This window comes from Panicum virgatum, chromosome 8N, assembly GCF_016808335.1.
Source record: "Panicum virgatum strain AP13 chromosome 8N, P.virgatum_v5, whole genome shotgun sequence".
NCBI classification, from domain to species: domain Eukaryota; kingdom Viridiplantae; phylum Streptophyta; class Magnoliopsida; order Poales; family Poaceae; genus Panicum; species Panicum virgatum.
In genome coordinates, this window is record NC_053152.1 from 45,782,823 (window position 1) to 45,797,107 (window position 14,285).

Consider the following 14,285-nt stretch of genomic DNA (forward strand, 5'->3'; position numbering starts at 1 on the left):
CAACTAGGTCAGCTTCCTTATTGTGTGAGGAAAGTATTATTTCGATGCACTGCCGGCCGATCTATAAGAGAGGGTGCCTTTAATTTGGATATGTCTACAATAACAATTGTCAAAGGTAACACCTTGCTATGTTTTAAATTTATGTGGGACATGCGCTAGAAATTTTGTAGAAACTCCATCAATTGCACTGATTTATTTGAGACCAGAAATCACACACTGAACAAATGCATCATGTTTATGAACGCACAGATCGTTCCTGATGTTCCAGTCCTTGTAAACATAGAGGATGGTTCTGGAATCCATCCTGACCTATATTAGCAAACATGAGCACGTACATGATATAACATAATTAAAAGTTAGACAAAATATAGAAAAACAATATAGGGGCATAAGAAATAGGATTTGAATGAGTTTCACAATGGTGAAATTTATTTTATCAAATAATGATTCACATTGTGTTGGAAAGTAATACATTTTTGTCACAGCTAAAGCTTAATTAAAGACCAATATGGAACCAATTTCGTTGCTCTCATGGAAAAGCATAGTTATTGCTATATTTTTATAGGAACATGTGTTTGATTATTCTGCATTGACTCTGGCTGGCTCTCCAGATCAGCCACTGAAACATTCATCTAAACATGGCACCATGGACAAGCACCAGCGTATGGACATGATGTACAAGGAGGCTGATGAGGGGGACGATGACGACCGCTAGGAAGGGCCGGGACAAAGCAGCCTACAACAAATGATATCAGATTAGGAGGCTAGAGCCGGACAACCAAGATTGCTCCAAATTGGTAATATATATAAACACTACTGAATTGTAACGCATCGGCCAAGGCACGCCGCCGTTGCAACTTTACAGGTCCAAATTGAAGAGTCTCAGGTCAGGGAATTTCTCTAATAAACCTCGGGTTTGGATTTCAAGAACTCATCCTTCCAGTTTTCGAACAAGCAATATGAACCGTATTATCAGGGGAGGTTTTCCATTTTCAAACTTTTAAAATTTAATATTATAATACACTACTGCATAAAAGGTTTGTAGGGGTGGACGCCACACCTGCCCCTGCTTTTTGCAAATAAAAATAGCTATTTGCAGGGGCGGGTATGTTGTCCACCTCTAAAAATATATTTTCACGGGCAGGTCATCCCATCACCCGTCACTAGAAATTGATTTCTAGGGGCGCGTTACCCCATCACCCGCCCCTAGTAATCGATTAAAAAAAGGTCCAGCACGCGACCCGCCGCCCGCCACACGCCGCTGCCCACCGCCGCTCCAGCACGCCGCCGCATGCCGCTCCCGCACCGCCAGGCGAGCAAGGCCCGCGTCCGCGCGCCGCCGCACAAAGCCGCGGTCCCAGCCCCGGCCACGCGCCGGCCGGCCCTGGCCGTCCGAGCCAGCCGCCGCGCCACTGCCGTCGCGCATTTGTGCGCCGCCGCTTGGGATCCGCGCGTCCGTGCGCCGCCGTCGCCGCCGTCGCCGCCGCCGCGCGTCCGTGCGCCGCAGCCGTTGCCCGGGATAGATCCGCGTGTCCGTGCGCTGCCGCCACCACCGTGCATCCGTGCGCCGCGGCAGCCCCGGCCCCGGCCACGCGTGGCCCGAGCTCCACGGTAGGCAGTGCGCGCCGATGTCTCCCGCCGCCGTGTCCGCTCGCGCCGCGCCGACCGACGCCAGTTCGGGGCACTTGCCATGGTTCACGGCCCGGGTCTGCAGGGGATGAGCGCCGGCTGGATCTAGGTTGGGGATGAGCGCCGACCACATCTTGCCCGACGCCGCTGTGGCTGCTGCCGCGTGCCGCCTTGCCCGCGCTGACGCTGCCGCTCGGCCACCGGCCGAATCTGGGCTGGGGATGGCCACCGGCCGGGTCTGGGAGGGGAGGGGAGGGGAGTCGAGTGGAGTGGAGAAGGGGTGCGGTTCGGGAGAGAGGAGAAGGCTAAAGAGATAAGAGAGAGAGAAGATGCCCGTGCCCAGCAAATAGAGGCCTGCGCCGCACTTTTCGATTTCGCCGCCACCGGTTTTCAAATTTTTAGAATCAGATACATTTTTAGGGGCGGATTGTGGTCTCACCCGCCCCTACAAATGATATTTTTAGGGGCGGGTCACACCCTCACCCACCCCTAAAAATAGGGGTGGGTGAGGGGGTGACCAGCCCCTACATTTTTTGGGGCGGGTCTATTGCTACAGTAGTTTCGCGCCATTTGTAGCAACGGGCCAAATTTTAGTTCGGCCCTAAAAAAAATTCGAGGCTTTGCTACAAATTGTTTTTGTAGTAGTGATAACTTCACATATGGAATTAAATTTAAAGATATATAGTGTTGACGCTAGATTGATCAACACACAAGCGCTAGAACATGCAGGATCGCAACAATCATAACCTGACGAAGAACCCTGGCGGCCGGTTAGACCGGTCGGGCCCAGAGAACTTCATGAAGACCTAAAATCACAAGCTCGAGAGGGACCCCATCGGAGCTCGCAAATCTAGGGTTGTCTTGAGATCAGTAGGCCACTCAAGACGCCCTTGAATGTCGTAGAGACGAGCAAAGAATAATACGACATTTGAAAGCTAGGGTTTGAAGAAAATAGGATAATTGTAAGTTGATTGATTCGATTTGGTAGAAGGACCTCAATCGGTCATGGCCTTTATATTTATAGGCCGGGGAGCACATATCCCTTCCAAATTGGGTTATAAATGGACTCCAAATTACAGATCTAACTCGACTCGGACTGTACAGGCCCAGACCGGTCGGCCTCGGTGTTTGCCTATTTTGGTTGCCAAAATATGCCCCTTGCCTTTTTGGTGAGCTTTGCAAGCCAAAATGCAAGTGCCAGAAACTATCCTAGTTACATGAATTTACACAGTATAAGGCTAAAAATAATGCTAAGGGTGATACTCTATACCAGCCGACTTCGTCTTCAAGCGTCTTGCCACATGCTGGGATAATATTTCTTCAAGTATCTTCCATTAACAACCCTTGGAAGACGTTCTCCTTGCATCGTCTCCACCATATAAGAATTGCCAAAGATAACCTTGACGATCTTGTACGGTCCTTCCCAACTTGGCGACCACTTGCCGAACTTATTGCTCTTTGCCCCAAGAGGCAATATTATCTTCCAAACCAGCTCACGAACCTGAAAAGATTTTGCTCTTACCTTCTTATTGTAAGCTCTAGCCACCCGAAGCTTGTCCTTTTCAATTCCTTCAAAGCTTGCAACCGTTTGTCGCTTACTTCATCAATATTATCCATCTTCAAGTCAAAGTAATCAACAGCGATGAGATCATTTTTTTAGGCAATCTACAAGAGTCCAGATTCACCTCAACGGGCAAAACGGCCTCTTGACCATATACAAGTTCAAAAGGAGTAACTTTAGTAGCACCATGTCTATATATACAATGAGCCCACAATGCTTCAGATAATACCTCATGCCACCTTCTGGGATTTTCCTCTATCTTTTTCTTGATAAGCTTTATCAAGATCTTATTACTAGACTCGGTCTGACCATTGGCCTGAGCATAGAATGAGATGAATTGAGTATCTTGATCTTATAAGATTCGGCAAAATCACGTACCTCCATTGAAATAAATGATGAACCTTGATCCATTGTCAAAGTTTGTGGAATACCAAATCTATGAATAATATGCTCTATAATAAACTCAATTACCTCCCGATGTGTCATATTTTTCAAAGGAACTGCTCCGGTCCACTTAGTGATGTAATTCGTTGCAACCAACATGACGCGATGTCCCTTTGAAGAAGGGGGATTAATCTGACCAATGAAATACAACTCCCAACCTCTGAACGGCCATGGCTTGATAATAAGATGTAATAACACAACAGGCACCAATTGAACATTACCAAGCCGCTGACATTCTCCACATCCCTTGTAATATCTGAACAAACCGCCATCATAGTTGGCCAATAAAACCGGCTCTTCTAAGCAACCACTTCATTTTAGGAGCTGATTGATGTGTACCACAGATGCCTTTATGAACCTCTCCCATAGCAACACGAGCCTGATCAGAATCCAAACACTTGAGAAGCTCATCTTCGGTGGTCCGATGATAAAGCTCACCGTCGATCAAAATATATATAAATACCAAATGCCGAATATTCCTCTCTGTACCATGACCAGGGTCCTTAAAATACGTCAAAATAGGCACCCTCCAATCAGCAACCACGGCCTCTCCTTTGGAATTGGAAGCAATGGCTGACTCGCTATTCTCAACAGTCCGACCGGTCTCTGGACCGGTCCAACCGGTCTGGGTGGTCAGACTGGTCGGAGCGTCCGGTCTGACCGGTTCGTCCAGAACTAGTAACTCGGTTGTTGCTCGCATCGGCTTTCTCGTGTTAAAATATTTTTTAGTAACATTGTAGCCAGATGCTTACTGAGCCAGAGCATGCCTTTTTATTATCCTCTCTTGGAATATGTCGAATAACAAATTCATCAAAGCAAGAGATAATATCAAGGCATATATCGAGATATGCATTTAATGATCCATTGTAATATTTGCATACCTTGGATACTTGCTGCACCACCAGAAGTGAATCTCTATAAGCTTCTACATGTTTAACACCCATTGATTCTAAGAATTCCAATCCAAATAGAAGTGCTTCATATTCAACTTGTTATTCGTGCGTTCTTCTTCCAATCGGTTTGAGAATTCAAAAATAGTGCCACTCGGAGAAATTAGAATGGCACCAATCCCTTGACCATCATCACAAACCGATCCATCAAAGAATAATTTCTATGGTGAACAAGTAATATAGTTGACTTCCAAATCATGCTCATCATTAATCCAATGCTCAACAATGAAATCCGCTACAATTTAGCCTCTAACAGCTCTCAAAGATTCATAGGACAAATCATATTCAACAAGTGCATAAGCCCACTTCCCGATTCTACCACTCAAAATCAGCTTTTGTAGCATATGCTTAATAACATCGGCTTGACAAGTAACTATGCAAGTACTAGATAAGAGATAATGCCTCAACTTGGTACAAGCATAATATGATGATAAGCACAATTTCTCAATAAATGTATATCTTGTTTCCGCATCAATAAGTCATCGGCCAATATATGTAATAATATACTCCCTCCCTTCGGTCTCTTGAGTCAAACTAGCACCAATAACTTTATCTTCTGCAGCCACATAAAGCCTAAAAGGAATACCTCTCTTAGGCGCCTTGAGAACAGGTGGTGAAGACAAATATTTCTTGATCTTCTCAAAATCTTCTTGCTAGTCTGCCCCCCAAGTAAATTCAGCTTCATCTTTCAACCGAAGGATAGGAGTAAAAACATCTATCTTTCCGAACAAATTAGATATAAACCTTCTCAAGAAATTCACTTTGCCTAGAAACTTTTGTAAGTCTTTCTTGCAAGCATGAGCCTCTACTTTCTTCATGGCTTCAATTCTTTTTGGATCAATATCTATGCCTTTCTCATGAATAATGAAGCCCAAGAATTTTTCAACCAACACACCAAAAGCACATTTGAGCGGGTTCACCTTCAATCCATACTGACACATCCTCTCAAGAGCAAGTCCCAAATCAGCCAAATGATGACTCAAGCCGACCGATTTAATCACAATATCATCAATATAGACCTCCAATATAATACCAAGTAAATCATAGAAGATCAAATTCATAGCTCTTTGATAAGTAGCACCAGCATTGTTCAAACCAAAAGTCATAATAACCCACTCGAACAAACCAACAAAACCAGAACATCTAAATGCCGTTTTAGACCTATCTTCTTCAGCCATAAATATTTGATTGTAACCTGCATTACCATCAAGAAAACTGATAACACGATGTCTAGAAGTCTCATTGATCAACTTATCGGCTATAGGCATTGGATATTCATCTTTAGGAGTAGCTTTATTAAGATCTCTAAAATCAATACAAACTCTAATCTTGCCCGAATTTTTCTTTTCAACAGGCACAATATTAAAGATCCACTCCACGTAACGACAAGACCGAATAAATCCATCATCTAGCAAACGATTAATTTCTTCTTTTATTCGGCCATACATAACATGATTAAAATGCCTAGCAGGATGTTTATAAGGTCTAAAGCCGGCCTTGATCGGTAGCCGATGCTCAACCAAATCACGACTCAAACCAAGCATCTCAGAGTATTCCCATGCAAAACAATCGACATATTCTTTTAATAACTTTATTAAAGCGGCTTTACAAATCATCCGATAAATTTGCATTTACAAAAGTCAGCCTAGGAATAGAGCCATCACCAATATCTACTTTTTCTAATGGATCAGCTGACGTAAAACCTTGGCCTAACTTATCAAAATCACCGAAGTCCTCAATGGCCTCGCACATATCGTTTGTCCTCGCCTGATAGTGCCCAATGCGCTGTTGCAGCCACTCTGCGTTGGACCGGTCTGACTGATCTGGTGCACCGGTCTGACCGTTCGGCCGGTCTTGCCGGTCAGAGTCAGCGGTGTAACCGGTCGGCTCTGTGTTGCCGCCTCGCTACATCATAGAAGTAAATGTAGCCGATTCTCCATCGACTTTAAGACAGTAGATATAAAACCTTGCTTGGTGCAACTGATCAAGTCGTAATCGGTCAAGTCCAGACCCGATAAGGACTTGATGTTGTCATGTGCATCAATGAACTCGGAATCGACGGTTGCAATGAAAGAAGTGGCATCACCATGCACAACCTCAATTTCATCGCCGATCCACTGAATAAGGAACTGATGCAAGGAATGGTACACATTGATTGGCATGAATCCAATCACGTCCAAGTATAAGACTGAAGTTACCTTGCACCTCGGAGATGAATAACACTTTTGGGATTGTCTTGCTCCCAACAGTCAACTCCATTGAAGTAACCCCCTTGGCACCAATTGGATCACCTCCTCCAACGCCGCTGACCGTCATGTTGGTCTTGATCAACTCTTAGTCCATCCCGCCGAGCTTCTTGTACAATGAATAGGGCATTAAATTCACAATCACCCCACCATCCACAAGCATACGAGAAACTGGCTTCCCATTGATGTGCCCCCTCATGTAGAGAGCCTTCAAGTGATTTTCTGATTCTTTGGGCTTCAGAAATATAGCCTCACATGGCCCAAAGTACAGATGAGCAGCTTCCGCCTCTGTAATCACCAAGTAATCATCAGAGAAGTGCACAACATTGATCTACTGCAGAAGGGGCTGTTGGAACCTCTGTTGTGCTAGGAGCCAAAGTGGGAACACTTTCTTCGGCTTTCTGCTTAAGCTCAGGTTTGATCAATCTGACTGGTTGGTCTAAGCGGTCAAACCGGTCCGGGACACCGGTCAGACCGGTCGGCTGGCACGGTCCGACCGGTCCTGTTAGCTGGTCAACTGTCTTGACCTGCCACACTTTGCCTTGTGGGATCCTTGGTCTGTACTTCTCGAAGTGCTAATCCCTCAACTTTTCCGCCTCTTTTTCCTTCTGTTCCTGGCGGCGAAGACGCTGCAACCTCCTCTTCTGAGTATGTGGCAACCCCGGTGGGCACCACCTAGGTTGAAAGTACTTCTCCTTGTCCTGATTCTTGGAGTTACTGCCACTGGCCTCATGATCATTGGCCAACACAAGTTTTTGAGAAGCATCGACCGATTTCTCAACGATCATCGGTCCCTTTTGTGCATCTTGGATTTTGCCTTTGCCATCCTCAACTTGCACAACATCAGCAACTGGAGCCTTCCCAGAATCCACTTGCATTGGCTCAAGTTCGTCCTTCTTCTCCTTGATGTGATACTCTTGACGCGCAGGATGAACTTGGGCCAGCCTCTGCTAAGACCGGTCTGACCGGTCGGGGGTAGACCGGTCTGATCGGTCCAGGGTTTTGCCCCTGACCAGATTGGTGTTGCCCCAATCGGTTATGAACCGGTTTCTTCAACCTATTAAATACAGGTCCTTTGGAGCTTCCCTCCCCCTGGAAATGTTGTGGATACGGCATCGGGTAGCATTGCATCCAAAATCCCCCATGCTTCCATGCGGGAAACTGAGAATCCGACGCCGGTGGAGCCCATGACATAGTAGCATACATCGGCTACATCTGTTGAGGAGGGAACAAGGTAATCACATCACCCCTGCGCTTGCTTGATTCTCTCCTAGGAGAGAAGGTGTGCCTTGTCACGGAGGTGACCTTGGTCTCTTTTTTAGCGGCCAACCATTTGGAACAGCCTTTGAGTACTTGTTTAGCAACTGACCAAAGGTGGGCTTCTGATTTGCAGCTTTACCCTGCACCTTCGGCTGATTTGTCTTCTATGTACCCACTTCCGGACATTTAGGCTTAAACGTCCGGGGCTGACCGCCAGGGCGGTCTGACAGGCCACCAGGACCGGTCTGACCGGTCTCGGCTGAACAGCATACCGGTTTCCTAAAGAAGAGCCCTCTTTTCCCCCGGGTGCACAAGGCCTAAGTATTATTCTCAGGTTCTTCTTCCCATCATGAGCTTTCTCCTGAACCACCTCCCTGGCCAGAATCTTGTTATCAACAGTAAACGGCCTTTTATCATCAATGATCACATTCTTTCCTTTCGCCCCTTTGGCTTGATCCGACCGAATGAGTACCATGGCGTTGTTGAGATCAATGGTATGCACAAGGAACAGAGCTTTATCTTTCTTCATCTCCGAAAAGGTCAATCGTCCTTCATTTATGGCCGATTGTACCTATCGACGAAACACATTACAATCATTAGTTGCATGAGATGAAGAATTATGAAATTTGCAATAAGCGCGCCGCTTTAGCTCTTCAAGCGGCGGTATAACATGAGTAATCTTTAAATGCCCAAGTCTCAATAATTCATCAAAAATGCGATCACACATGGATAGATCAAAAGTGAATTTCATCTCTTCGTGCCGATTCCTTTGAGTCGGCTTGAGAGATGCACAAGAACATGGTTTGGCTGAAGCTGGCCAAACAAACAAAGTAGCATATACCTCTTTATCCTCATCGTCCGAAGAATTGGAATCATATTCAACAATATGTGTGTTTGAACGATGGGACTTGTAGGTATCTTTTACCTTTCTAAATTTTGCCTCTTGGCCTAAATCTCTTACTAAAGCTGATTTAAAGAATAGTGATCTGAACTATCAAGCTTCTCTCTATAACTAGAACGCAAACCCGCAAGAGCTAAATCGGCCAAATCTTTTTCAGAAAGAGTCAAATTAAACATTGGCTTTTGATATCTTGAAATCTTTTAAAGTATTCATAGATAGATTCATCTCTACCCTATCTAACCGATGTCAAGTTTGTTAACTTAGTCTCATTATCCCCACTATAAAAATGATCATGAAACTTTTGCTCTAATTTGTCCCAAGAATGTATCGAGTTCGGGGCTAACGACGAAAATCAAGAGAAAGCCGTTCCAGTTAAAGACAAAGAGAATAAACGCACGCGCAAAGATTTACTAGAACCAGCCTCCCCAAGTTGTGCGATATATTGGCTGATATGCTCCCAAGTGGATCGATTATCATAACCACTAAATTTAACGAAATCGGGAACACGCCAATCAGCAGGGTAAGGAATCAAACCAAAAGCATCAACATACGACCTTCGGTAAAGCTGACTCCTACCCACGTCTAAACCAAGTTTAGAATTAAACATACTGGCCAGATCTTCTCTCATCCTAGCAAGATCGGCCTCATAGTTACCCATAGATGTTTGGCTTAAACGATGTGTCATAGGATCAGTAGTGGACATCATCTGCGTGGCATATTGAAGATTTGACTTGAGCCAATCATCCCAAACATCTTTGGGCAACGGTGGAGGAAATGGAGGTTCACCGTATGACTTCGTAGTATACGGCGGCACAAAATCCGCCAGTTCTTCATCTAGGCCAGGGGTAGCCGAAGTAGGAAGAGGCGCAAGTTATGGCTGTGATGTAGAGCCGAGCACCATAGCACCAGTCTGACCGGTCTGAGTGACTGGTTGGACCGGTCTAGCCACCGAGGCACCGGTCTGACCTGTCTGTTGGACCGATCTGACCGGTTCGGCCCTGGACGGCCGAACTGTGCCTGGTGGTGGCGTAATTCAGCGGCATACCATACTAATAATTCTCTATTGGCACAGCCGAAAGACTAGCATTAGGGGTTTGTATAGGATAATCATTAGCAACTTTCTTACCCCTATTTTGTAGATTCAAATCAATAAGAAGATCTTGTGTAAGCTTCTGCGATTGTTTGAATTTACCCATAAAGGCTTCCGCAAACTGATTAATAGAATCGAATGAAAACTTACATTGCTTGTAGTGGAAGCGGAAGATGGAACAGCTATAGCCGTAGTAGATGGGTTCGGCGGTGGCGGCGTGAATGTAGGCATGACAAACTTCTCCTTCTCGATAATGCCTTGCCGAGTCTTCCCATAACATGCAAGCAATCTCTTCGTGGCCTCCTCCTGCTCCTTCTTGAGCTGGGCCTCGAATTGCTTGCGACTCTCCTCAGGTATGTCCTCATACTTGACATCAACGGGAGTCGAATCTACCTTGAAGGGGTTAACCTTGTCACCGGTCATTGTAACCGATGGATGCAGATCTTTCCCTAGCGGAGTCGTAAAAAAGTATGTTGACGCTAGATTGATCAACACACAAGCGCTAGAATGCGCGGGATCACAATGATCACAACCTGACAAAGAACCCTAGCGACCGGTCAGACCGATCGCGCCAACCTGTCAGACCGGTCGGGCGCAGAGAGCTTCGCGAAGACCTAAAATCACGAGCTCGGGAGGGATCCCATCGGAGCTCGCAAATCTAGGGTTGTCTTGAGGTCAGCAGGCCACTCAAGATGCCCTTGAATGCCGTAGAGACGAGCAAAGAACAACACGAGATTGGAAAATCTAGGGTTTGAGGGAAATAGGAAAATTGTAAGTTGATTGATTCAATTGGGTAGAAGTACCTCAATCGGCCGTGGCCTTTATATTTATAGGCTGGGGAGGATGTACCCCTTCCAAATCGGGTTACAAACAGACTCCAAATTACAAATCTAACTCGACTCGGACTGTACATGCCCAGACCGGTCTGACCGGTCGGCCCAACTGGTCAGACCGGTCGGCCTCAGTGTTTGTCAATTTTGGCTGCCAACATATAGTCCCCAACAAAACCCTTGCCAATTTCGGCTTGGAGTTCAATGGGACTTCCGATGCAATGCCGGCCGATCTATAAGAGAGGGTGCCTTTAATTAGGATTTGTCTACAACAACAATTCTCAAAGGTAAATCACCTTGCTATGTTTCGAATTTATGTGGGACATGCGCTAGAAACTTTGTAGAAACTCCATCAATTGCACTGATTTGAGACAAGAAATCACACACTGAACAGATGCATCATGTTTATGAAGTCACTTTGATGGTTGATGGGTACCTTGGCGAATGCCACCACCACTAGCAAGACAATGATGCTCGCAGAATACACAAGCTTGCTACAGGAGGCCATGGTTTATTATTTAATTTATAGGGTAGGAGACAATATATAGATAGTGAGCATATAAGGTGATCTCAAGATCAGCGTTTTTGTTACGCACATAATGGCAGGAAGTAATGTTCACCTAGATGGTAAACATCACGGTATTACATGGATTACACTTTTCTACTATATTGATAAGTATTAACATAGTAACATGTATATATGCTTAAAATAACTATAACAATGATAAGTTAAAAATAATTTCAAGTGAAAATAATTATTGGGAAATTTTGCATACACGTTGCGTGAATTAAAATTAAATCCTTAAACAAGACCTACGAAAAATATATTCTATAAAAAAGTTTGGGCTCTGTGTAATTTCTATGCGCACAATTGAAGTGGAGTCTTATGAATATGTAATGCACGCCTATAAATTAGTAATTCAGTCGATCGGCTGATCAATGTGCGAAATGAGTAACTCTTCCCTATGTCGACTATCGGAAATTCAAGACATTAATTGCCATAAATAACTTAATTAGATTTCTTGAAGATTTCTGAGACATGAATTATGACTGTAAGTATGTCTAGAAGCTATAGATCTAGAGACCCAAACTTGCACAAAGATGAAAACTTAGTAGGAGCAAATCACTCACGAGGATCACTCATGTTTGCGCACATCATAAGTTCATCACTTTGATGGGCGATTATTGGTGCCACAGGCAATGCCACCGCCACCACCAGCAAGACGATGAAGCTTGAAGAACGCACAATCTTGCTCCAGCACATGGTGGTAGCCATTCTCTCAAGTTCTGAAAACCAGCCCGTGGGCGCCTCAAATACCTCACACCCTTATAACCCACACAAGTCGTTCCTTCCTAGTGTCTTTCCTTGGTGGAAATGCAACCCCTAGCTACTAGAGAGCTTTGTGGGTGCCAACCAGCAAGAAACCACTCCAAAGTCATAAGTCAAAGTCGTCTCAACTCTTTTTTTCCACTCTTTTTGTGTGGGTTCATATGCACGTTGGCAGTTGCTTCCAAATTTTACAAGCTGCAAGAAACCACGCACCACACAAGTCAATGTCTTGAGTACGTAGTAGTCTCCAGTCTCTGGCACCTCTGTCGTGATCGATTGTGTTCCTTTTGTCATTCAGCATTTATTCAACTAGTGATTTGAACTGTTGACAGCAAAAGACATGACAAAAGCTCTAGCCATTCACACTTCGTGATGTGGTCACTCAAAAGAAGAACACGCCATTCAATAATACTTCTTTGCGCTCAGTATGTTATTTAAGTCGTTCTAAAAGCAATCAGAATGTTGGACCGTGCTGTCAACTCCTCTGCGCTCCCCCACATATTTATTGGCTCTCATTTTTTTGTCTTCAACAAAATCTTGGCTCTCATATTTTGAAAAGAGTATATTGCACTCTAGGTCCCCAAACTTATCCCCAGATTTCACCTAAGTCCATAAACTCGGTCTCTGAACCATGTTAAGTAGTTTATCTGAGACTCTGAATGTGCAACGCGAGCTTCTGACGCCGACGTGGCATGCCACGTGGTGCCACATTGGCAGAAATTTACAAAAGTCTCCCTGTATAGTCTTATCTTCTCCCATTTGCTCCTCTCTCCCTCTCTCTCCCTCCCTCCCTCCCTCCCTTTCCAATCACTCTCTCTCACTATCCCTTTCCACTTCCCCGCTTGCATTCCATCGAATACCTCTGCCTGCCGGCCATGGTGAAGCTAACGCTAGCGCTGATGCTACGACCGGCGCAGCGGCGGTGGCCTTCTTGTCCGTGCCGACTTCGAAGGTCTCTTGAACAGCCTGTTCCCCTTCATGTGGCCAAGGAACCCGCTGCTGAGGAACCGCCACAGGAAGTTGACTTCTGCCATCTTGGCCACATCGACACCTTGATCGACTCACGCTGGTCCGACGACATCCGCAACACCTTCCACGGTCGTTTGCCATGCTCCATGTATGTGGTATGCCGAGATCTTCCGGAACAGGTCCTTATGCTACAGGAACAACATCTTGTCCGCACCCTTACTGCTGGCCTCTACGGAGAAGTCCGACACCCGGGCTTGGACGACCTCCATTTCCTTGCACGGGGTTTACTGCATCAGGTTCAGCTCCTCACACACCACCAACGCCTCACCGAGGGCATCCGAATGGCATAGTCGTCGGTCTCCAGGAGGACCCTGCGGGGGCCGCGACCGTGGTGGCTCAGGTGGCACGGTCCGCCTTGCGCTGAAGGCGACGGCGGCGGCCACCACCTGGGGGCTGACTTTGCTGGAGATTGCCTTGGGGGACTTGAGGTTCTGGCACACCAGGCCCATGATGGCCTTGAGCAACCGCTCCACCTCCTCCAGGCCCAGTGGGACGGCGAAGGTGATGGCAGCGAGGCAGTCGAGCGCAGCAGTCACCGTCACCGCGTCCATGGACGGCGCTTGCTACAATGCCCAGGCAAGCATCGGAAACAACTCGACAGGATCTCCATGGTCGACCTGCCGTTGCAGAGGGTGAGCGCGAGCAGGCCGACAGCAAGCCTCCCAGGCGAAGGCCGGTGCGGCGTTGCCCTTCTTGACGGAGACACCGCAGAAGGCGAAGATGATGGTGGCAGCCTGCACGACCCGCTTGGTAGCGGCCTGCACGTGATGGTGGCTTGTGCGGCCGGCGGTCCAAGAAAGCTAGACGTCCGGAGGAGAGGATAGTGATAGGAGTGGAGCAGAGGAGAGAGGATATTGAGTTAAAGATACTATAAATTAGAGCCATTTCTTTGTAAATTTTTTTGCCAACGTGGCACAATGTGGCATGCCAAGTCGGCATTGGAACCTCGCGTGGCACGTTTGGCACCTCGGATGAACCGCTTAACACGGTTTAGGGACCCAAATGGACGATTTGA

At 46.2% G+C, this 14,285-nt stretch overlaps 1 long non-coding RNA gene across 1 annotated transcript; it reads right to left on the reverse strand.

Annotated features, from left to right (window-relative positions):
• Positions 1-396: 396 nt before the first annotated feature.
• LOC120684545 lies at positions 397-12,273 on the reverse strand. Its single transcript, XR_005679342.1, has 2 exons — positions 12,043-12,273; positions 397-736 (listed from the first exon to the last, which is right to left on the reverse strand). It is a non-coding gene; the product is annotated as an uncharacterized LOC120684545 (long non-coding RNA).
• Positions 12,274-14,285: the final 2,012 nt, after the last annotated feature.